Source organism: Leucopleurus acutus (genome assembly GCF_964270905.1).
Source record: "Leucopleurus acutus genome assembly, chromosome: 2".
NCBI classification, from domain to species: domain Eukaryota; kingdom Metazoa; phylum Chordata; class Mammalia; order Artiodactyla; family Delphinidae; genus Leucopleurus; species Leucopleurus acutus.
This window is the reverse complement of record NC_139143.1, coordinates 156,089,309-156,115,504: the sequence shown is the minus strand read 5'-3', so window position 1 is coordinate 156,115,504 and position 26,196 is coordinate 156,089,309. Positions and strand designations below refer to the sequence as shown.

The window sequence follows — 26,196 nt, the reverse complement described above, 5'->3', positions numbered from 1 at the left end:
CTGTGCTGTATACCTGAAACTAACATGACATTGTAAATCAACTACATTTCAATAAAATTTGAAAAAGAAAGAAAAAGGATATATACACCCCAATGTTCACTGCAGCACTATTTACAACAACCAAGACATGGAAGCAGCCTAAGTGTCCATCAACAGATGAATGGATAAAGACAATGTGGTATAATGTGGAATCTAAAAAAAGGTACAAATGAACTTATCTACAAAAGAGAAATAGAGTCACAGATGCAGAAAACAACCTTATGGTTACCAGGGGGTAAAGAGGGAGAGAGATAAATTGGGAGATTTGGATTAACATAGGCACACTACTATACATAAAATAGATAACTAATAAGGACCTACTGTATAGCACAGGGAGCTCTACTCAATACTCTGTAATGACCTATATGGGAAAAGAATCTAAAAAAAGAATGATATATGTATATGTATAACTGATTCACTTTATTGTACAGCAGAAACTAACACAACACTGTAAATCAATTATACTCCAATAAAATTTTTTTTAAAAAGATGATGTAGGGCTTCCCTGGTGGCACAGCAGTTAAGAATCCGCCTGCCAATGCAGGGGACACGGGTTCAAGCCCTGGTCCAGGAAGATCCCACATGCCGCAGGGCAAATAAGCTGGTGCGCCACAACTACTGAGGCTGCGAGCCACAGCTACTAAGCCCGTGCGCCACAACTAGAGAGAAGCCTGTGAGCCACAATGAAAGATCCTGAGTGCCACAACTAAGACCCGATGCAGCCCTAAATAAATAAAATTTTTTTCAAACTGAATTCAAAGCAATTTTTAAGAAGTTACCAAAAAAACTGTAGGACCATCCTATAGGATGATACCATTTTAATAAAAAAATGTATTTTTTAAACATATAAAATAACATATATTATAGAGAGGCAGGACAGCATACTGATTAAAGGTATAGCCTTCAGAACAAATCTGTATTCAAATCCTTGCTCTGTAACTTGCAGCTATGTGAACCTGGTCAAGTTATTTCAAAACCTCTCTACAAAAAAAAAAAAAAAAAAAAAAAAAAAAAAAAACCTCTCTACATCTCCAGTTCCCCATCTATAAAATGGAAATAAATTAGTACCTACATTATAATATTTTATATGTATTAACTCATTTAATCCTTACAATCACCATAGGGTATTGATTAAATGAACAGTGCCTGGAAAATAGTAAGCATTCAAGTTCTGTTGCTTATTATGATTATTATATAAAGATATATATTTATAGTAAATGTCTAAAAGCATGAACTAGGGGGACTTCCCTGGCAGTGCAGTGGTTAAGACTCCGTGTTTCTTGGGCTTCCCTGGTGGCGCAGTAGTTAAGAATCCACCTGCCAATGCAGGGGACACGGGTTCAAGCCCTGGTCTGGGAAGATCCCACATGCCGCAGAGCAACTAAGCCTGTGCGCCACAACTACTGAGCCTGCGCTCTAGAGCCTGCGTGCCACAACTACCGAAGCCCGCGTGCCTAGAGCCCATGCTCCGCAACAAGAGAAGCCACCGCAATGAGAAGCCCGCGCACCACAACCAAGAGTAGCCCCCACTCACCGCAACTAGAGAAAGCCCACGGGCAGTAACGAAGACCCAATGCATCCAAAAATAAATAAATAAAATAAAATATTTTTAAAAAAAGACTCCGTGCTTCCAATGCAGGGGGCTCGGGTTGGACCCCTCATCAGGGAACTCAGATCCCACATGCCGCAAGGCGCAGCCAGAAAAAAAAAAAGATAAAAGCATGAACTAGAAAGCCAGCCACTAAATTCATTGTAGTAGTTGCCTTGGTGGGAAAGAAGAAAAATGAGATAAGGAAGGGAAATAAAGGAGATTTCAACTATAACAATAATGTTTTGTTTCCTTTTATTAAAAAACCAACCTATAACAAACACAAAACGGTATGTTTGCTAATTTTGTTATTTTTTTCACTAATATTTGTTAATTCTGGGTGGTATTACATTGTACTCTTTTCTATATTTAATTTTCCTAACAAAAAGAGAATTTTAACAGTTGTTTTCTTTTTTTTTTAAGTCTATTGCCAATACAACAGCTATGTAGTATGCTCAGCCCAAAAAAACTGAAAACAATTTGGCAAATAAACAGCATCCCACTGTGCAAGCCAAGTCTCAACTTTTTATTCTGTAATATTTCGACTACAGTTTTTGGTCCAAGGAATATTTATATCTTAGCCTAAAAACTCAAAAGCATTAGGAGAATTTTTGGATAGCCTTACTTATTCAAGTCCACAAACTTAAAATATAAAAGCACTCATGACAAACACTGATATTTAGTTGTAGAGCCCCTATTATATGCTAAAGCAATACTAATTACTAGACAGCTGAGGGATAAAAAGTACAGTCCCCTTATGGGAGTAAGAACTTTATTAATCCATTTTGGAAAAGTGCTGAGCATGGGAAAACTTCCAAACCATGCCTTCTGCTTCCTTGGCCAGCATACTGAATGACCACATTTTAAATGAAACCAACCAAGTTACAAATAGCTTTCAATTTAATCTGATAAATTTTAATTAGCCATAAAAGGCAGCAAAGGTGTGTATGAACAGACTCTAAAACCATACCCTATTTTTTAAAATCTGAAAATAACTAATTTTAAAATCAGACAATACATTCTTTGAAACTTGTGGGATTTTATGCTGTTTTCAGACTCTGGGTTACCTCTCTTGGTCTCACTTAAGGAATATTACCTTTTGATACAAATAGTGCCCTTTAAAGTATACATTTTGGGTGGAACAAAAAAACAACTACAATTACTCTTGCTGTAAAGAGGCTATTTGATTCAAGAGACTACACATTGTTGATCAAGAATTTTAAGCTTGTAAAAACTTGGAATTCCTAAATGGAAACTGATGATACTGTGAGCTGCTTCCCTAAAAATATCCCAGCGAGAGTCCCAGTGGTTCTTAATTAGGGTCATGTGAAGATTTAGGGGGAAGGAGGTTCTTGTCAGCGAGGAGCTACTGTCACAATGGTGGGGGTGTAGGGTGGGCACTATTGGCATTTTAGTGGGCAGTGGCCAGGGAAGCTAAATGTCCTACAATGCACAGAACAGTCCTGCACAACAAAGAACTGTCTTGCCCTAAATGCCAATAGTGCCCCCGTTAAGAAGCACTGTGTCAGAAAAGCTTAATCAGTTTTGTTCTTAAACCAGGAAACAGCCTTCAGCAGTCTTTCAAAAATGCCAAAATTATGTTGCTTACAAGGACACAAATAATTTTTTAGTAATTTTGTTCTCAATTTCAATATTTATAAACTGGAAAGTTCAAAATTTTTTTCCTTTCTTTTCTGCATATCAAGGTTTGTCTTTTCAAAGGCTAATTTTCACTTACACTGGGATTGATTTATTTTTCCCAAAGAAAGTACAATTAAAAGCTTTGATTGGAGAAAGTAATTTGAAAAGCTATCAATAAAAAAGTCAGTGGGGCTTCCCTGGTGGCGCAGTGGTTGAGCGTCCGCCTGCCGATGCAGGGGACACGGGTTAGTGCCCCGGTCCGGGAAGATCCCACATGCCGCGGAGCGGCTGGGCCCGTGAGCCATGGCCTCTGAGCCTGCGCAGCCACAGCAGTGAGAGGCCTGTGTACCGCAAAAAAAAAAAAAAAGTTTCTCTCTCAAAAAGAAAAACAAAATGTCAGTGAACTAAATATCCTATAACCAATATTATATATTTTATCTTTTCAAAGTAGGAATTCCACAAATCATTTTCTAGAGAATCAAGAAACTTTTAGGACTCCCAAGTAGACCATATGCCCATCTGAAATGCTTATGGAAATAATAACAACTGTAGCCACCATTTACCATAGGCCATGCATTCTACCAAATGTTTTTGCGTTTTTGATAACCTTTATGACAACTCTTTAAGGTAGGTGTTATCATCTCCAATTTAAAGAGAAAGAAATTAAAACACTGAGAGATTAAATTCAAACAAATTCAAACAACTAGTGGCAGACTCTGGATTCAAATCAAGAGTTCCAAATCCAAATACTTCCCACTCTGACATGTCTCCTCCAGAAAAACAGCTAAATTTCTGTGGAAAATTACAGCTTACTAGCTAGGTACTAAGCTACTACTATTCTCCACCCTAATTTAACAACAGAGACTAAAGAGCACAGATGATAGCTCCACCAGCCGCTGAAGCAAAAGCCTTTAGTCTCTTCATCACTTTCTATAGATCAAAAAATTAGCATTGGGCTTCCCTGGTGGCGCAGTGGTTAAGAATCCATCCGCCAATGCAGGGGACACTGGTTCAAGCCCTGGTCCAGGAAGATCCCACATGCCACGGACCAACTAAGCCTGTGCACCACAACTACTGAGCCTGCACTCTAGAGCCCGCGAGCCACAACTACGGAGCCCGCATGCTACAACTACTGAAGCCCGCACGCCTAAAGCCCGTGCTCCACAACAAGAGAAGCCACCGCAATGAGAAGCCCACACACTGCAACGAAGAGTAGCCCCCACTCGCCGCAACTAGAGAACGCCCGCGCACAGCAACAAAGACCCAACGCAGCCAAAAACTAAATAAATTAGCATTGGTTTAAACAGACTATTTAAAGAATGGATGCCAAGCTGACAGGAAAGATATGCCAACCCCCAATCAGCCCTTCTTTTCCATTCTAATGTACAGCATTAGTTGTTTCTTACATTTTCATTCCACAGGAATGAAGTAGATGAAACTTCACAACAACATAGATGTAAATAAAATCCTGTAACGCACTGAACAGCTATCAACCAACAGGTAACAGGATGTGGCAAAGTGTCAGTCAGCACCCATAATCTTCAACATCCACCCAAATATGGAATCATGTGTGTACAGAGTTGGTAATGAAGTCCCACAAGTGAGTAAAAAAGGATTTCTGAGAATTCAGTGGACTTTTATACCCTGGGTATAAAGAGTAGAAAAAGAATGCAAACATAATATCCTAATATCCTAATCATACTTTGTTTTCTTTCTATCACCATAAAAATCCCCTCTCTAATTCAAAATAAAACAAGGATTCATTACAGGTAAGATGTAGCCCAGAAAACTGGCCATTTTCCTGAACAGGAATACCGATAAGTACATTAGCTGTATATCATGACCAACCACATGGCAAATCTACATCACAGTCTGCTCAGCTGCTGTCCTTTCTATGGACCAACAAAGCAAATACAGACACATTTCAGGATGACTGCCTAATTAAAAATAAAAGCAACACTGCTGAACTTGCCATCCTGCTGTGAAATAATGAGTTGCAGTTTCCATTCAAACCAAAAGCAATCTAACATAAAAAGTGGCATCCCCTATTTAATTAGCCATGAGTATACACAATGGCATATATTAGTGCCAGACAGATCAAAAGCCAGTTCTTAAAACTGTTATTATCTCTTTTGGATACGCATATTATATGCTGTTGTAACTACAATCCACCAGGCCCTAGGTCATGACATAAAACTGAAACTTAGGTTGAAAGTTGAAAAAGCATTTAGAGGTTAACTAGTCCAATCTTTTGGCCAATTCAAGAATCCCCTCTGTTAAAAAATCAAATGTTAATTGGGTTCCCACTAGGTATAGGGCATTACAAGGTTTGTTTTCTTTTTTTAATATTTATTTGGCTGTGCTGGGTCTTAGTTGTGGCATGCAGGATCTTTTTTTTTTAGTTGCAGCTTAGTTGCAGCATGCAGGATCTAGTTCCCTGACCAGGGATCAAACCCAGGCCCCCTGCATTGGGAGCACAGAGTCTTAACTGCTGGACCATCAGGGAAGTCCCAAAGAAGTGACTTTAAAAAGGTGAACAAAATGGGAATTTCCTGGCGGTGCAGTGGTTAGGACTTGGGGCTTTCACTGCCGTGCCCCAGGATCAATCCCTGGTTGGGGAACTAAGATCCACAAGCCTCGTGGTGCAGCCAAAAAAACTGAAAAGCAAAAAGAATAAATAAAAAATTTTAAAAGATGAGGAAAAACCAAAAGCAATCTACAGATTTAATGTGATCCCTATCAATTACTCATGACATTTTTCACATAACTAGAACAAATAATCCTAAAATTTATATGGAACCATAAAGACCCAGAATTCCCAAAGCAATCCTGAGGGAAAAAAACAAATCAAGAGGCAAAACCCTCCCAGACTTCAGACAATAGTACAAAGCTACAGTAATCAAAACAGTGTGGTATTGGCACAAAAACAGACATATGCTTAATGGAACAGAATAGAAAGCCCAGAAATAAACCCACACACCTACGGTCAATTAATCTTCAACAAAGGAGGCAAGAATATACAATGAAGACAGTCTCTTCAGTAAGTGATGTTAGGAAACGTTGGACAGCTGCATAGAAATCAGTGAAGTTAGAACAGTCTCTCATACCATACACAAAAATAAACTCAAAATGGTTTAAAGACTTAAATATAAGCCATGACACCATAAAACTCCTAGAAGACAACATAGGCAAAACATTCTCTGACATAAATTATACCACTACTTTCTTAGGTCAGTCTCCCAAGGCAATAGAAATAAAAGCAAAAATAAACAAATGGGACTTAATCAAACTTACAAGCTTTTGCACAGCAAAAGTAAACCATAAACAAAATGAAAAGACAACCTACAGATTGGGAGAAAATATCTGCACACGATGTGACCAATGAGGGCTTAATTTCCAAAATATACAAACAGTTCATACAACTCAATAACAAAAAAAAAACAGCCCAATCAAAAAATGGGCAGAAGACTTAAATACACATTTCTCCAAAGACGACATACAGATGGCCAATGGGCAAATGAAAAGGTGCTCAACACCGTTAACTATTAGAGAAATACAAAACACTGGTCAGAATGGCCATGATTAAAAAGTCTACAAATAATAAGTGATGAAGAGGGTGTGGATAAAAGGGAACCCTCCTACACTGTTGATGGGAAGGCAAATTGGTGCAGCCACTATGGAAAACAGTATGGAGGTTCCTTTAAAAACTAAAAATAGAGTTGCCATATGATCCAGCAATCCCACTCCTTGGCATATATGCAGACAAAACTCTAACTCAGAAAGATACATGCAGACTTCCCTGGTGGTGCAGTGGTTAAGAATCCACCTGCCAATGCAGGGGACACAGGTTCGAACCCTGGTCCAGGAAGATCCCACACACTGCAGAGTAACTAAGCTCATGCGCCACAACTACTGAGCCTGTGCTCTAGAGTCCATGAGCCACAACTACTGAGCTCACGTGCCACAAGTACTGAAGCCCGTGAGCCCTAGAGCCCACACACCTCAACTACTGAGCCCATGTGCCTCAACTACTGAAGCCTGTGCTCCCTAGGGCCCACATGCCGCAACTAGAGAAAGCCTGCGTGCAGCAAAGAAGATGCGATGCAGCCAAATTATTTTTTTTTTTTTTTTAATTTATTTATTTTTAAAAAGAGGCCAAGGGAACATCAACATATACAGGACAAAAAGAAACAACAGAGGTAAGAATAAAACCAAGAGGAAGTAAGTCACACAGGTCAAAGGTGGGAACGATAGGGCTTCCCTGGTGGCACAGTCGTTAAGGAACCACCTGCCAATGCAGGGGACACGGGTTCAAGCCCTGGTCCAGGAAGATCCCACATGCTGCGGAGCAATGAAGCCCATGAGCCACAACTACTGAGCCTGCAATCTAGAGCCGGCAAGCCATGGCTACTGAAGCCCGTGTGCCTAGAGCCCGCGCTCCGCAACAAGAGAAGCCACCGCAATTGGAAGCCCATGCACCACAACAAAGAGTAGCCCCCCACTCACCACAACTAGAGAAAAGCCTGCACACACCAACTAAGACCAAATGCAGCCAATAATAAATAAATAATTTTTTTTTAAAAAAAAAGGTGGTAACGACAAACATATCAGATGTCACAAATCAGTCAAAAAATATGAAGAAAAGTGTCCACTGGATTGGACACTACAGAGGCCAGAGTTAACTCAGCCTACTGAAACAAACCACTAACAAAGAGCTCACTAATTCCTCCATGCCTATTCTATTATTGAAAAGTTCTGATCGTTACAAAGCTTTTTCTTTACAAGGAAAGGAAAGCATAGAGAAAGCACAGTACTATACTCAAATTTTGACTCTGAAGGAGAATTAAGAAGTTTAACAACTAAATACAATATTGAGACTTTATTGGATCTTGATTTGAACAAACTAGTTATAGAAGAGAGCTGGGGAAATTTTAATAAGAAATACTATTAGCTGATAAAAGAAAGTTCTATTAATTTAAGTGGGATAATGATATTAAGATTGTATAAGACTTACTTTTGGAGATGCACACAGAAAAAGAAGTGAAATATCATGTCTGTACTTGTGTTAAAATATATCAGAAAAAAAAGATGTAGTAAATCTTACAAAATGTTAATTGTTAAATACAATTCTTATATGGGTAAATAGGTGTTTGTTACATTTTTCTCATAATAATAACAAAAAAGGCTTCAGAAACAAAAGATGATAAACTATTTGTCAATTAAAAAAAAGAATCCTGAAAAACTGAAACCATTTCCACTAAGATCAGGAACAAGACAAGGTTGCCCACTCTCACCACTATTATTCAACATTGTTTTGGAAGTTTTAGCCACAGCAATCAGAGAAGAAAAAGAAATAAACGGAATCCAAATCGGAAAAGAAGAAGTAAAGTTGTCACTGCTTGCAGATGGCATGATACTATACATAGAGAATCCTAAAGATACTACCAGAAAACTACTAGAGCTAATCAATGAATTTGGTAAAGTAGCAGGATACAAAATTAATGCACAGAAATCTCTTACATTCCTATACGCTAATGATGAAAAATCTGAAAGAGAAATTAAGGAAACACTCCCATTTACCATTGCAACAAAAAGAATAAAATACCTAGGAATAAACCTACCTAAGAAGACAAAAGACCTGTATGCAGAAAACTATAAGACACTGATGAAAGAAATTAAAGATGATACAAATAGATGGAGAGATATACCATGTTCTTGGATTGGAAGTACCAACATTGTGAAAATGACTCTACTACCCAAAGCAATCTATAGATTCAATGCAATCCCTATCAAACTACCACTGGCATTTTTCACAGAACTAGAACAAAAAATTTCACAATTTGTATGGAAACACAAAAGACTCCGAATAGCCAAAGCAATCTTGAGAAAGAAAAACGGAGCTGGAGGAATCAGGCTCCCCGACTTCAGACTCTACTACAAAGCTACAGTAATCAAGACAGTATGGTACTGACACAAAAACAGAAATATAGATCAACAGAACAGGACAGAAAGCCCAGAGATAAACCCACGCACATATGGTCACCTTATTTTTGATAAAGGAGGCAAGAATATACAATGGAGAAAAGACAGCCTCTTCAATAAGTGGTGCTGGGAAAACTGGACAGCTACATGTAAAAGAATGAAATTACAACACTCTCTAACACCATACACAAAAGTAAACTCAAAATGGATTAAAGACCTAAATGTAAGGCCAGGCACTATAAAACTCTTAGAGGAAAACATAGGCAGAACACTCTATGGCATAAATCACAGCAAAATCCTTTTTGACCCACTTTCTAGAGGAATGGAACTAAAAACAAAGATAAACAAATGGGACCTAATGAAACTTAAAAGCTTTTGCACAGCAAAGGAAACCATAAACAAGACCAAAAGACAACCAAGACAACCCTCAGAATGGGAGAAAATGTTTGCAAATGAAGCAACTGACAAAGGATTAATCTCCAAAATTTACAAGTAGCTCATGAAGCTCAATATCAAAAGAACAAACAACCCAATCCAAAAATGGGCAGAAGACCTAAATAGACATTTCTCCAAAGAAGATATACAGATTACCAACAAACACATGAAAGAATGCTCAACATCATTAATCATTAGAGAAATGCAAATCAAAACTACAATGAGATATCATCTCACAACAGTCAGAATGGCCATCATCAAAAAATCTACAAACAATAAACGCTGGTGAGGGTGTGGAGAAAAGGGAACCCTTTTACACTGTTGGTGGGAATATAAATTGATAGACACTATGGACAACAGTATGGAGGTTCCTTAAAAAACTAAAAATAGAACTACCATACGACCCAGCAATCCCACTACTGGGCATATACCTTGAGAAAACCATAATTCAAAAAGAGTCATGTACCACAATGTTCATTGAAGCTCTATTTACAATAGCCAGGACATGGAAGCAACCTAAGTGTCCATCGACAGATGAATGGATAAAGAAGATGTGGCACATATATACAATGGAATATTACTCAGCCATAAAAAGCAACAAAATTGAGTTATTTGTAGTGAGGTGGATGGACCTAGAATCTGTCATACAGAGTGAAGTAAGTCAGAAAGAGAAAATCAAATACCATATGCTAACATATATATAAGGAATCTAAAAAAAAAAAAACAATGGTCATGAAAAACCTAGGGGCAGGACAGGAATAAAGATGCAGACCTATTAGAGAATGGAATTGAGGACATGGGGAGGGGGAAGGGTAAGCTGGGACAAAGTGAGAGAGTGGCATGGACATATATACACTACCAAATGTTAAACCGATAGCTAGTGGGAAGCAGCCACATAGCATAGGGAGATCAGCTTGGGGCTTTGTGACCACGTACAGGGGTGGGATAGGGAGGGTGGAAGGGAGGGAGACGCAAGAGGGAAGAGATATGGGGATATATTTATATGTATAGCTGATTCACTTTGTTATAAAGCAGAAACTAACACACTATAGTAAAGCGATTATAACTCCAATAAAGATGTTAAAAAAAAAAAAAGAATCCAGGGCTTCCCTCGTGGCGCAGTGGTAAAGAATCCGCCTACCAGTGCAGGGAACACGGGTTCGACCCCTGCTCCAGGAAGATCCCACATGCCGCAGAGCAACTAAGCCCGTGCACCACAAATACTGAGCCTGCGCTCTAGAGCCCTCAAGCCACAACTCCTGGAGCTCAAGTGCCACAACTACTGAAGCCCTCGTTCCACATCTACTGAAGCCCGCACGCCTAGAGCCCATGCTCCACAACAAGAGAAGCCACAGCAATGACAAGCCCGTTCACTGCAACGAAGAGTAGCCCCCACTTGCGACAACTAGAGTAAGCCCACGCACAGCAATGAAGACCCAACGTAGACATAAATAAATAAATAGCATCACAATTAAGTTAAAAATCTCAAGATCTACTAAAAAAAATTTTGCTAGAATAAAAAAATAAAAGAGCTTAGAGGGAAGAGCAGATGATATACCATGGCAAACTGTGCTAGATAATTCAGAAAAGATCTAGTGATGGCAAAGATACTGAGATTGAAAAAGCATGTAAAGACATAAAATTTCATGAAATGAGAGCAGAAAAAAAATTTTCTAAAATAACACTATTACATATTATTTAAAACATACGTATGTGACCAAAATAAATTAAACAAGACAAGTTTAAAAAATTCTGATTCCAGCTAAGTAGCTGAATCATCTTGGGCATGTTACTTAACTTCTCCCCCTCATTTATAAAATAGAGGTAAATATTAACTATATCTCACTGAGTTATAATGAGAATTAATGACAACACACTAAGGAATTAAAGGATAAAAATGCATAAATGAAGCAAAAGGCAGGGTGCATAACACACAGTAAGCATTCAATAAAAATGAGTTCCCTTTCCTCTCTCTTCCCCAGCCCAACCTTAATCCTAGCTCTGGATGCTGCAAGTATACAACAAATTAAGTCTGGTTTTCTTCTTTATTATACATTTTCAGTTACCAAGTTTTCTCCAGGGCACATATACACAAGTCTTTCAAGTTTCCCATGAAACATGGCATCAAGAGCTCCCTGGTTATCTTCTTTAAAGTTTAGCCTTAATTGCCCTCCAAACTGTCAAAGCTCCTCTAAAACACAATAGCAAAAAAAGTACACAATATTACATATATGGTCTAACTAGGACAGAATTGAGTAGGATTATTATTTCCCATAATCTGGATATAAAAAACATAGTTTCTGATCTTCTAAGTACACTAAATGTATCTAAAACTTTTTATGCTGGAACATGAAACTTGACACAAGATCAACCGATTGATATTAGGCCCATTCAAATAAGCTGAGATGCTAAAGTACTAAGAGGATTATGAATTTCCAGAATAGGACTTCCCTAGTGGTCCAGTGGTTAAGAATCCACCTGCCAAGGCAGGGGACACGGGTTCAATCCCTGGTCCGGGAAGATCCCACATGCCACAGAACAACTAAGCACGTGGGCCACGACTACTGAGCCTGCACTCTAGAGCCCGCGGGCCTCAAGTACTGAAGCCCGCATGCCTAGAGCCCGTACTCCACAGCAAGAGAAGCCACCGCAATGAGAAGCCCACACACCTCAACAAACAGTATCCCCCACTCGCCACAACTAGAGAAAGCCCGCGCACAGCAACGAAGACCCAATGCAGCCAAAAATAAATAAATAAAATAAATAGATAGATAAATAAATAAATTTCCAGGTTAATCTTTTTTTTTTTTTTTTTTTTTTTTGCGGTACGCGGGCCTCTCACTGTTGTGGCCTCTCCCATTGTGGAGCACAGGCTCCGGACGCGCAGGCTCAGCGGCCATGGCTCACGGGCCCAGCCGCTTCGCGGCATGTGGGATCTTCCCAGACCGGGGCGCGAACCCGTGTCCCCTGCATCGGCAGGCAGACTCTCAACCACTGCGCCACCAGGGAAGCCCTAATCTTTATTTTGATAAATTTTCCTATTTGATTTAAGAAGACCACTTAGGTCAAATAGGCAACTCACCTCTTCTGATAAAGTGGTTAGAAGTCTATTTCAGAGGCTGGTAAAGAAAGCAATCAAGAGAAAAAGGAAGTTAGATTCCTGGGGTTAGGGCAGGCTCTTCTATAGTTTACATTACAAAGGTCAAAGGAGGAATCTGATAAAAGGCAAAACAAAATTAATAACATGAAGTATTGTCAAAAAATATTCACCAAAAAATATTTTCAACCTTATTTCTCTCTCAAGTGTATTATTTCCACTAAAGGGAATATTTTATAGCCATTAAAAGTGAGTTACTGGGCTTCCCTGGTGGCGCAGTGGTTGAGAGTCCGCCTGCCGATGCAGGGGACACGGGTTCGTGCCCCGGTCCGGGAAGATCCCACATGCCGCGGAGCGGCTGGGCCCGTGAGCCATGGCCGCTGAGCCTGCGTGTCCGGAGCCTGTGCTCCGCAACAGGAGAGGCCACAACAGTGAGAGGCCCGCGTACCGCAAAAAAAACAAAAACCAACAAACAAAATAAGTGAGTTACTATAAGCAGACATAAGATAAATGTACAAGAATGTATTAACTTACATGTTGTCAGTAACAGAAAAAAACTGGAGACAATCCAAATGTCCATCAATAGGGTAGGTTAAATAAACTGGAATACATCCAAATAATGTATTATATAGTCATTAAAAGAATGAGGTAGGGCTTCCCTGGTGGCGCAGCGGTTAAGAGTCCGCCTGCCGATGCAGGGGACACAGGTTCTTGCCCCGGTCTGGGAGGATCCCACGTGCCACGGAGCGGCTGGGCCCGTGAGCCATGGCCGCTGAGCCTGCACGTCCGGAGCCTCTGCTCCGCAGCAGGAGAGGCCACAACAGTGAGGGGCCCGCGTACCGCAAAAAAAAAAAAAAAGAATGAGGTAAATTCTATATATACTAACATGGAGAGATGTCAAAGTTTCACTGTCAAGTGACAATACCAAGATATTGGTATTGTCACTTGACAGTGTCACTGTTGGCAAAATAGAATGTATAGTGCAATCGTATTTTTATTTTTTAATATAATAGTAAACATTAGTATATATAAAAAAAAATTTAAAGGAATGCATATATTAAACTTTATCTTGGTGGAAGAGGTGATTATAAGAAAGACTTTTTTTTAAAATTTATTTTTGGCTGTGTTGGGTCTTCATTGCTGCATGCAGGTTTTCTCTAGTTGCGGCAAGCAGGGTCTACTCTTCCTTGCTGTGCGTGGGCTTCTCATTGCAGTGGCTTCTCTTGTTGTGGAGCACAGGCTCTAGGCACGCGGGCTTCAGTAGTTGTGACATGTGGACTCAGTAGTTGTGGTTCGCAGGCTCTAGAGCACAGGCTCAGTAGTTGTGGCACATGGGCTTAGTTGCTCCCCAGCATGTGGGATCTCTCCGGACCAGGGCTCAAACCCATGTCCCCTGCATTGGCAGGTGGATTCTTAACCACTGTGCCACCAGGGAAGTCCCAAGACTCATTTTTTTATGGAATACGTTTCTGTTCAGTTTTTTTACAATGATCTTGCATTACTTTTGTTTAAAAAATGAAGATTAAAAGCTTAGAACAGGGCTTCCCTGGTGGCACAGTGGTTGAGAGTCTGCCTGCCGATGCAGGGGACACGGGTTCGTGCCCCGGTCCAGGAAGATCCCACATGCCACGGAGCGGCTGGGCCCGTGAGCCATGGCCGCTGGGCCTGCGCCTCCGGAGCCTGTGCTCCTCAACGGGAGAGGCCACAGCAGTGAGAGGCCCGCATACCGCAAAAAAAAAAACAAAAGCTTAGAACAACTAAAAATCACCCTTTCATCCCTCCCACTACAATAACTTAGACTACATGAGATGAAATTTATATGTTAAGTGCGAAGAGGGAGGGGCAAAATATAAAAATTGAATAATCAATGATTATAATTAGATAAAAGTATGCACTGGAAAAAATAAAGGAATTATACCTAAGTGATAATGTTATTTTGGGTAGAAGATGTATGACTTATTCTTTACTCTTATTCTAAACTTTCTATAATGTTATATTGACAATAAATATAGCAAACTGAACATAATTTCACAATCAATGTATAATGAAAATGAATCTCTTAAAGCATTTAATTATTAATATACAGAAATACAAACAAAAGCTGACCTGTAGTAATTCAACCAAATTCATATTAACTACAGCATACTCCCTGGTATTTCTTTTTTCTGAAACGGGTTTGCTTCCTTAAAATATTTTCTTTCTGATTTAAATTCAGGAAAAAAATTCTAATTCCAGTTAAAAATGTATTCTCTAATGTAACTATGGAGCTTTAGGAGGACTTTTAATGTGATTTCCTTATACTTGTAAAGCTTCAACAAGACCAGAGCCTTACCATGCCAGAGGGTTATCTGGTCTTAAGAATCCAAAGGAAAGAGTACATAACTATTATAAAAGGTATTTTCAAACAATGCCTATTTTCATAGTTCTTTAATATATATACACATATATACTTTTCAAATAAAGGGTCATATTCCAGTCTGAAATTTCACTTCTGTTTAAATACAATTGTCTTTGATAATATCTCTAGTATTTCATAAGCATGAAAGATTTCAACATCATTTCAGACTAGTGGGAAGGAAGCAAACTGCAACCTGTAACAGTTCACATAACACACATGACAGTTAAAAAAAAATTCAATGGCGGCTTCCCTGGTGGCGCAGTGATTAAGAATCCACCTGCCAATGCAGGAGACACGGGTTCGATCCCTGATCTGGGGATATCCCACATGCTGCGGAGCAACTAAGCCCGTGCACCACAACTACTGAGCCCGTGTGCCACAACTACTGAAGCCCATGCGCCTGGAGCCCATGCTCCGCAACAAGAGAAGCCACCACAATGAGAAGCCCGCACACCGCAACGAAGAGTCGGCCCCACTTGCCACAACTAGAGAAAGCTCACATGCAGCAACGAAGGCCCAACGCAGCCAAAACTAAAAATTTTTAAATTAAAAAAAAAATTCAATGACATTTGTTGCATATAAAATTCCTTAGCTTGGCATTCAAAGACTTTGCTCTACTAAAACTGGCCTAATCATTAGCCCCCAGACCTAACCCTCCTTTCAAGTGTAGCTTTCCCCTCCTAACTTGGCTTAAGTGATGTTCATCTCATTCCAGCTGTTGTGCTCAGTTAACATCTTCTTGGTCTTCCTATCTTCACTCTCACACCTCTCCCAATCTATTCTCCAAAATAAGTAAACTTTTGAGAACTTTTCATGTGTGATACAAAGGCTCTTTCTTAGCTGGCCCCTGCCCACATCTCCAGCCTCATCTATCTCTATTCCTCTACCCACAGACACAATCTGCTCCAAACATAGAGAACTACTTGTAGAGTCCTGCTCACACTTCAATACCTAGAAGGAATATTCCTTCTCCCTGGCATGTTCTTCTTGACCTCTTCTACATGGCTCTCCAGTGATCATCTCATATGGGAAGTGTTCTCTGACCCCTCAATCTCTTTTTTCTGTGTTTTGATAATGCCTTCCACAAAGCTCTGTTATTATAGTTATCACACAGTATTTTAATTGTTGCTTATCTGCCTCTTTCACTGGACTCTGAGCTCCGTGAGGGTTAGACTTGAACTTACTCACCTCCAAATGAATTATGGCATACAAATTTTAATACTACTATATGAATCAAAATCTACAGTGGATAAAAAAATGAAAATAAGTAAGACATTGAGATTCCGTACTTCCTATGTAAAAACATATTCATTCTTTCATTCACTCAGTCAACAAATATTTATTTAGCACCTACTAAGGGCCAGGCACTATGCCAGACCCTAGGGAGTTGGTAATGACAATGCAAACACATACACAAAAAGAATCCTGAGAGTCCAAAATGTTAACATTGGCTATTAACTCTTTGAATCTTGGGGAGATTTGAATAATTGAAAATCATCTCTATTCCCCAATTCCTCCTTAATGAACATGCATTAATTTTATAATCTTACACACACACACACACACACAAAAGTGAGGGGTCCTCCCAAATTACAAATTCCTACCAATCAGTAAGAATACAATCAATATGCAAAGTAAATAATGTGCAAATTTGTCAACCATAGCTAATGTGAAAGCAAAACAATTTTTGAGAACTTTTAGTCAGATTCCAATTATACCTAATACAAAGAAAAACAAAGACTAAAGTATGCAAAAATACTTCAGGATTTCCACTGTGCCTACTTTTGAAAAAGATCCCATGCAAATTGTCCAAGAAAAACACTGACCACAAGATCAATACCACCCTAGTTTCCCACACTGCAGAAAACAAAAATTTGTCATCCTATTCCATTTAATGCAGGAGAAGAGATGACAACCTCTATACAATTTGTTCAGAAGACAAATTAATAAGTAACACCATATTTCATCTGTATAATGATTTACAGTTTACAGTTCACAAAGCACTTTGACCTTAACAATAATTCTATTTTCTTGTTCCCACTGGATAGATTAAAACACTAATGATTGAGATGAAGAAGGTCTTTCTAACTATGACTCAAAATCCAAAAGCCATAGAAGACAAGATTGATAAGTCTGTCTACATAAAAATCTAAAAGTTCTGCATGGGAATAAAAGAAGTCAGAAGACAAATGTCAAAATGGGAAAATATTTGCAATACATACCCCAGACAAAAAAGTTTATCTTATTACATGTATATATGATATATATACATAAATACATATATATCAATACATAAATAAATATATATACATATTTATATCATATATAAAAAGAGAGGGAAACTTAGAAATTAATAGGAAAGAGGCCTATGACTCAAAAGAAAAACAGGTAAAGAATTTAAACACGTAGTTTACAGAAAAGGAAACATGAGTGATCAAACAATATAAAAAGATCCTTAACCTTAACGTAATATTTTAAAACTTAAAACTACTCTGAGGTATCATTTTTCTCTATCAGATTGGCAAAAATTCAAGTTTGATAACAGTAAAACATAATCTTAGTAACACCAATCCTGAAGCCAGAATACTTGGTTTGAATTTCTGCCACAGTAACTGTATGATTTGGGCAAATCACTTAAAGTCTCTATTCCTCAAATTATTAATCTGAAAAACGGAGATAATAACAGTACCTACCTCAAAGGATGTTATTGAGATAAAATGAAGTAATGTATATAAAGCACTTAGAACAGTATCTGGTACACAGTAAGTACCATGTAAGTATTAGCTATGATACAGCTAATGTTGGTGAGTGAACAGGCAATGCACATTTTGGAGCAACCCCAAAGGGAAGCAATTTGGCAACATATTTCACAGTTATAAATGCATATATCCTTTGACTTAGAAATCCCACTTTCTATAAAGTGATCCCACAAATATCCTTTTACACATGTAAAATGACACATGTTCAAGGGTCTCCATTACAGAATTGCTTATAATATCAAAAGAGTAGAAGCAACACACATGTACAACAATAAGGAGCTAGTTAAATTATGATACATCCATTCAATGAAATACTGTGCAGGTTTTTTGAAAAAAAGCAGAAACTCTCTATGTACTGATCTGGAAAGATCTCCAAGATACATTAAGTGAAAAAAATTTTGGGGGGTAATGGGTTGAAGGTGCACAACAGTGGGGACTATGGACTAACTTTTGCATGAAAAGTAGGAAAAATACATTCATAATTGTAAGCGTTTGCCTAAAGAAAGTCTAAAAGAGTGTAAAGAAACCAGTAAAAGTGGTTGGGCAAGGGACATGAAACTGCGTGGATGAGGAATAGGCATAGGAGTGAGACTTTCACTGTTTATATAAAATATATAAATATTCAACTATTTATTTAACCATTTGAATGTATTACCTATTCAAAAATTAAATTTAAAAAAACCTAATGCTCAGAGGATAAAAAATTTGCCTACAATCATATAGCCAATCATAACAGGGTCGATGACAGTTAGGACTTCCACTTTTTTCCTTATATCACACCGCCTTTCTGAAATTTTCAGGAATGTAAGATTTAAAAATTATCAGAAGTAAGCCTTTCTCTGAAACAACCACTCCGAGTGCTCAGTAGAAATAACACCAGTGAGACTACACTGAAGTCATCTCCATATGACGACTTGGAAAACAGTATAATACTCATTGTTGGCCCAAAACATTCACCATCACCCACACTATACAATTGAATACTTGGGCTTCATTTACCAGAAGGAGACAAAATTCTCATAAAAGCCCTTATCATAGATTTCAAATTCCAACACAACATTCATTTTGCAGAAAAGATGAAATGCACGACACAAAGATTATATTTATAAACACTTTCACATAGAGAAAAAAATCATTAAAGCAAGTCAGCTTTCTACTCTAAATAAGCCAGGGAATGAGTACATGTAAATATGTAAATGTGTAATTTACTTTTTACAAATAACGTAAGTACAAAATGTCATTGGGGATACTGGGTTGGAGATTCCCTAGTCTAGCTTCTCAGCACGTACACTTTTTTTTTTTTTTTTTTTTTTTTGCGGTACGCGGGCCTCTCACTGCTGTGGCCTCTCCCATTGCGGAGCACAGGCTCCGGACGCGCAGGCTCAGCGGCCATGGCTCACGGGGCCAACCGCTCCGTGGCATGTGGGATCCTCCCAGACTGGGACGAGAACCCATGTCCCCTGCATCGGCAGGCGGACTCTCAACCACTGCGCCACCAGGGAAGCCCAGCACGTACACTTTTAAACAGAGCTAAACAGGCCTATCATATTCCAAATCACAAAAGATCTGTGTTTCAGACCATCCCAAATAGACATCTGTTTGAGAGAATAATACATCATACATCCAGGGCATCAAGTATTTGAGGATCTCGACATTAATTCACACACAAATATCTGTACCACCTAGTACTGCTTTTGAACAAGTGCCAAGGAACGTCCAACTCAATTCTGGGTCCCTTAGTTCTGAGCAGCCCCACATATAGGACCCAATATCTTCTCTGTTCCATTTCCCGCTTCATAGTGGGCAACTATGACATCCATACTGATGACATATCAATATCCTTTATAGCCCCTTAACCTCCCACTACTTCAATAATCTATACGTCTATTCCCCTTCAACAGCACTGAGACAGTTACACTCTGGTTTTTTTTTTTTAAGTTTATTTATTTACTTATTTATTCATTTGTTCATTCATTTATTTTGGCTGCGTTGGGTCTTTGTTGCTGTACATGGGCTTTCTATAGTTGCAGCGAGTGGGGGCTAGTCCATTGTGGTGCGCAGTCTTCTCATTGTGGTGGTTTCTCGTGTTGCGGAGCATGGGCTCTAGGCACGCGGGCTTCAGTAGTTGTGGCTCGCAGGCTCTAGAGTGCAGGCTCAGTAGTTGTGGCACACAGACTTAGTTGCTCCGCGGCATGTGGGATATTCCCAGACCAGGGCTCGAACACGTGTCCCCTGCATTGGTGGGCGGATTCTTAACCACTGCGCCATCAGGGAAGTCCCTACACTGTTTTTTGTTTTACCTTGAAACTATATTTATACTGAACTCTCAGCTTTCTCATTCTGTTTTTCTTACAAAACCTAGTCTTCAACCACATTTCTGATTGTCTCCTTATTTTCCAAGTACACCAGCCCCAAAGAAGGTTTTATTTCTCACAGCCCCAGCTGACGCTCAAAGTGCATCATACCATCATACCTCCCACACTATCACTAGCAATGTAAAATTACTCTCCATTTTACCTTTCTTTCTTGTAAATTCCAATTCTGGATCAACCCAATCATCTTTTTTGCCCTCTTGCTCTTAGGCTGCTGGAGTGCAAAATGCATGCTCCTGGGCCCCACTACAAATATACATTTCTAACTTTAACTTGGCTTAAATGTGTCAGCAATCTTTTTTATTTAATCCTTAATCCAGGGACTTCCCTCCCTGGTGGCGCAGTGGTTAAGAATACGCCTGCCAATGCAGGGGACACAGGTTCGAGCCCTGGTCCGGGAAGATCCCACATGCCACAGAGCAACTAAGCCTGTGCACCACAACTACTGAGCCTGCGAGCCACAACTACTGAGCCCACATGCCTAGAGCCTGTGCTCCGCAACGAGAAGCCTGCACACTGAATGAAGAGTAGTTCCCGCTCGCCGCAACTAGAGAAAGCCCACGTGCAGCAACGAAGACCCAACGCAGCCAAAAATAAAAATAAATTAATTAATTAAAAGAAGAATCCTTAATCCATTCCTCTTTCATTTTCCATTGAATATTTCCATGGCCATAACACTCAAGCCAGAAACTCACCATAGTTCCTTCAGTCTCCAAAGATAATTGACGTCTCCACAGATAACTTATCACATCAACAAAATAAAACCATCTTTTAAACTCTCTCACCTTCCTTCTCTCCTACCACATCATTATCCATCTCGATGTCTATCCTTTTGGTGTCAAAGAATGAAATGCCCAACGTATCTCCTAAATAAAATTTCCCCTCAACTTACCATACTAAAAAGAAAAACACACATGTGCCATAGTGGAAAGAACACAGGTTTCAGAGCTAGACAGACTTTTTCAAATTCTTGCCTATAGCTTCCCAACTGTAAAAGAGGGATACTGATACATAAACAAGGCTGTTGTGATCTATAACGCATCTTTATGATACCTGGCATATAGCATAACCTCAATAAAGGTGTTTCACTACTATCAGCTCTCCTTCATAATCACAGTTGTTGAAAGAGTAATTTTACCGTCTCACATTTGCTCCTCAATCCATCACAATCTGACTACTGCCATCATTCCCACCATCACGCTATCTAAAGTGTCTTTCAAAGAAAGCAAGTGATCTCCTAATTACTAAATTCAGTGGTTTCTTCCGAATTCTCATTCTACTGGTCATACACCACATCATACACTGATGGTCGCCCTCTCCCTTCTTGAAACCCTTTCTTCCTTTGGCTTCTATCATAATGCCATTCTGTTCTAGTTCTTGTCCCACTGTTTTAACCTCTCTTTCTCAGTGTCTATTACCCTTCAAACAATGATATTCCTTCTGGTCCACAGCCCTTTTCTTCTCTTCTTTCAGTATTACCACCCCATACTAAGGCTTCAAACATCCCCCATATACTCTTTGTTGACCCTCAAATATATGTATTCAGTTCCAAACTTTCTCCCAGTTTTCAGACCCAAATTTCCATCTACCCACAATGATACCTGAAAAACACCTCAAACTAAACTTGTCCAAAACCACATTACCTCCCCTCAAAATTGCTTCTTTATGTTCCCTATTTCAATTAACACTATCAATCCATCCCATCAGCCAAGTTAGAAATCCCCCACTAATTCTCTCAACTCTATTTTTTCATAATAAATACTATTTATTAAAAGACAAAAGTGAAAATACAAGTTACAGATCAGAAGAGAATTTTTGTAACTAATTGTACTCAAAGTATATTTAAAAAAACTTTTAGAACTTAGTAAGAAAAAACCCCACAAAGTAGAAAAATGGGCAAGAGACTTAACAAGCAATTCACAGAAGAAACCAAATTGGGAAACACAAGATATTCAACATTATTAATAATTCGGGAAATGCAAATAAAGACCACAGTACCTTTTTATACCCCCTAAATTGGTAGAAATTTAAATGTCAGATACTACCAAATACTAATAAGAATATGAAGCAGTGATAACATTCATACTCTGCTATAGGAGTGTAAATTGCTGCAACCACTTTGGAAAACAATCTGATATCTTATGAAGTTAAAGTGCATATACCCCATGACCCTACTCCTAGGTCTTGTTGCATGTGTGTACTACCCCCAACTCCAGCCATAGGCAATCACTAATCTACATTCTGTTTCTTTAGTTTTGCCTACTCTGGACATTTCGTATAAATGGAATCATACAGTCAACTCTATTTTGAAACCTCATGGAACTGCATGCCATTCTCTTCATTTTCCTACCACTATTCCCCTCTGACCTGGATTAGCACACTACTTTCCTGCCTACCTAGGCTTTCTGCCTCCACGCTCTTCACTTTGAATTCTTCCTCCATATTTTCACCAGAGATAATCAACCATACCAAACTCCTGCTTAAAAGCTTCAATGGCTCCCCATACCTACAGAATAAAGTCCAAATTATTTAGCAAAGTTTTTTTCAGAGGGATACATTGAAAGGTTTTTAAATTCGACAAACCCGGTTTCACTTCTAGCTAAATCTGAATACTGGCTTAGTCCAGAGTGTTCAAAGTTAAGGGTAAAAGGCAGAGGAGGGAAAAGGAAAGATGCGGAGAGGAGGGATGACAGGGGAGGAGTGAAAAAAAGGAGTCAGTAGTGTCTGAGGGGAGGGAAGTATCTTTCGAGGGTAGAAGTGGGTGTTTTCGAGGGTGTTACGTTTGAGAAAAAAAGTGAGGGAGTCCAGATCTCTGAGCGAGCTGACAGGGTGGAGCTGGAGGTCTCAGAAACGGGAGTTCTGCGACGAAATGAATAAGTCCTGAGTCTCTGAAGTGGGGAAAGAGCCTGAAGGAGTCGGGGACCAAGTCCCAGATACGAAGGAATTTCTACGGGTTCCGGGCCTCTAAGGTGGGGAGGGAGAAGGCGCGGGGCAGGGGTAAGAAGCCGTCCCGGGACCCTGAAGGAAGTGAAAAGAGTAGGGGAAGGGGTCGAGGAGTGTCCCCAGCCGCTGAGAGGAGGCTCCGGGAAGCGAAGGAGTCTTGCCAGTGCTAAAAGACCGGAGCACCAATGCTCCTAAGCCCATGCGGGCGGTAGCCGCGCACGCGGGCCGGGGTGCCCTGGGTTAGTGCCCCACGCGCTCTCTTGGCGTTACCTGAGGCGGGACTGAGCAGCCAGAGGGGTGCCTGCGCGGGCGGGAGGGGGAGGCGGAGGCAAAGAGGGAGCATAGTAGCCCTCACAGCTCGGAGGCGGCAGCGGCTCTTAGCCTGCGGAGGCGGTAGGGCTCCCTCGCGCAGAAGCCGGCGACTCGGCTGGGCCAGCGGCGGCGGAGGACGAGGAGGCTACTGCCATGACCCCGCAGCCGGGGCCGCTCCCCTCGCCTGTTCGGCGAGGCCAGGAGAATGATCCGGCCGGCGAGCCAATGAGCGCAGCTGGAAGAGCCCTGGGCTGCCCGGCCGCGAGCGACTGAAACTCCTGCCCAAACGGGCAGGGAAGCTAGGGGCGGGGTTTCAACGGTCACGCCCCTCTTCTCAAGCCCTCCCTCAGAGCAGCCAATCAATCGTTAATCCTGGAAAAACGAGCTAGTGGAATTGCCCAATTAGCACTAGGAATGCCACGTGGTATGAGGGTGGACACAATGGGCGTTCAGAAAAGCCAATCATCAGCCCAAAGCGCCAACTCCGGAGGACGAAGGGAACCAATAGGAAGGAAGTAGAAGTAAAAACAGAAAAGGCAGTGTGCGGGAAAGGCGGAACCAAGGGCGGAACCAAGGAGGAGGGAATACACCTGGGGAAAACCCGAGCCCAGGAGCCTCTCAGAGGGCGGGAGAGTAAACACAAAATGGGCCAATCAAAATGCCAAACATATAAGCGCTTGGTAATTGATAGAGGCAACAGAAAATGGATTCTACTGGCGCGGCTTTTGGCTTCGTGAAGATATAGCTGAATAAGGACTTGAGTAGGCAAAAGCCGTATGAACGCAGAGTCGGACAGGATCTCACTATAGTGTGGAGGGAAAACTGAAATAAACAATTATTAGCGACTTGAGATAGTAAGAGCAATGGGTATAAATGCTGAGCGAGCAATACCTCTAAACTAAGAGATTCGATTTGGTGAAGCCTTCTTCCAGGAGGTTAACACTTGAGCTGGCTTGAGAACAGGTTAGAGAATAAGAATGCTATTCAGCTGTTCAACAGGCACATATTTCCTCATGCTTTCCATACGCCTGGACCTCATGCCATCAAGGTATGAGCCTGAGCAGATTGAAGCTTCCAGGGCAAGAGCAGGCAAACAGTGGAGTATGGCCTTCCTGCACCCACGTTCCCTGGGGTTAGAGACCTCCTTTGTGCCATCTTTAGACTTGCCTCCTGTTGCAAGGGTCTTGACAGATGAGTGGAATTTGAACAGTTGGAGTATAGGTGGTGTGCATTTTTGGTGGCAATAAAGTTTAAGAAAGATGTGTGGTAAGAGATAGAAGGCAGAGATAAGAGGTTAAATGTGGGTTCAGCTTAAATGCCAAACTTGTCCTTTCTTTTTTATGCTGGGAGAATTATCAGAGGTTCTTTAGCAGGAGAGTAGCCTTTACAGGACACTGTTTTAGGAAGATTCATAGCTCACAGGATCTCTAAAGGGAGAAAAGAGGTCACCATCACCCAGTCCCCTTGGCAAGCCTTTTCTGTATCATTCACCTGGCAACAAATCATGTGCTGCCACCTGGTGACTGTTCAAATACCATTGTTCCACATTGCTATTTAATGTTTCTGTTGGAGCCCTGGCACCCTTGCAAACCTGTCTTCCACAGACCTTGATGCAAAGTAGTTGATAAATAAGTAGAGCACTGGTAGCAAGTAGATTAAATAGTGCCATTATGCCAGATATATCACCTGCCCAGTAAAAGATGTCAAAGACAGGGGTTCCTTGTATCTGCTTCAGCAGGAAGATGAGCCTTCATGGGAACTTTTGGGTTTTGTTTTTTTGAACAGGTTCTGTTGGACCCAGGTCTAATCTCTACCATTCCATTCTCATCAATCTCCCTAATGCTGAGGGGGAAGAAAACATGAGGATTGCCTTATAGCTATTCAGGTGTCAAAGGCCCACCCTTCATGACCTGTCTGCTGATTAGGCCAGGGCCTTGAATGTACCCCAAAACAGGAAGTAGTTCCTGCTCTACTCACCCCAGCCTTTTATTATGCTTTTATTTCAGATAACTGTCTCCTCTTCCCAGCTAGACTGAGCTAAGAGATGGGAGTCCACTGCACATCTTAGCTTAGGACAAATATATACCAGGACTGTTATGTATTATGCTCAATAAACATCCACTTGGTGGATAAATGACATTATTTTTTGGGCTGTATTTAGCACTGGAAGAGACCTAATGAGACCACAGTGAGATGCTGCTACTTCTAGGGAAACCCTGGACTGCACTGTTTAGAACACAAAGCCCAGGTAAGGAAAAAGTAAAGCTTCCCTAAGTCTACCCAGGAAGGTATACTTCCAGAGAGCAACCAAGTGGTAGAAGGATCAGAACCAATAGCCACAAAGCATTTTAAAAAATATAATAGGAAATATCAGAGTGCATAACTCTTAGTAAGAATAGTATTGAATAAGGGCTTCCCTGGTGGCGCAGTGGTTGAGAGTCCACCTGCTGATGCAGGGGACACGGGTTCGCGCCCCGGTCTGGGAAGATCCCACATGCCGCGGAGCAGCTGGGCCCGTGAGCCACGGCCGCTGAGCCTGTGCGTCCAGAGCCTGTGCTCCGCAACGGGAGAGGCCACAACAGTGAAAGGCCCGCGTACCGCAAAAATAAATAAATTAATTAATTAAGTTA

General features: G+C 40.5%; 1 protein-coding gene across 1 annotated transcript in view; it reads right to left on the bottom strand.

Moving 5' to 3' along the window:
* Window positions 1–23,790, bottom strand: part of TESK2 (testis associated actin remodelling kinase 2) — a 129,108-nt gene extending 105,318 nt beyond the window's left edge. The window contains exon 1 of the mRNA XM_082833903.1: window positions 23,525–23,790. The gene's annotated coding sequence lies outside the window, so the exon portion shown is untranslated. The remainder of the gene's footprint in view (window positions 1–23,524) is intronic.
* Between the last annotated feature and the right edge of the window lie 2,406 nt (window positions 23,791–26,196).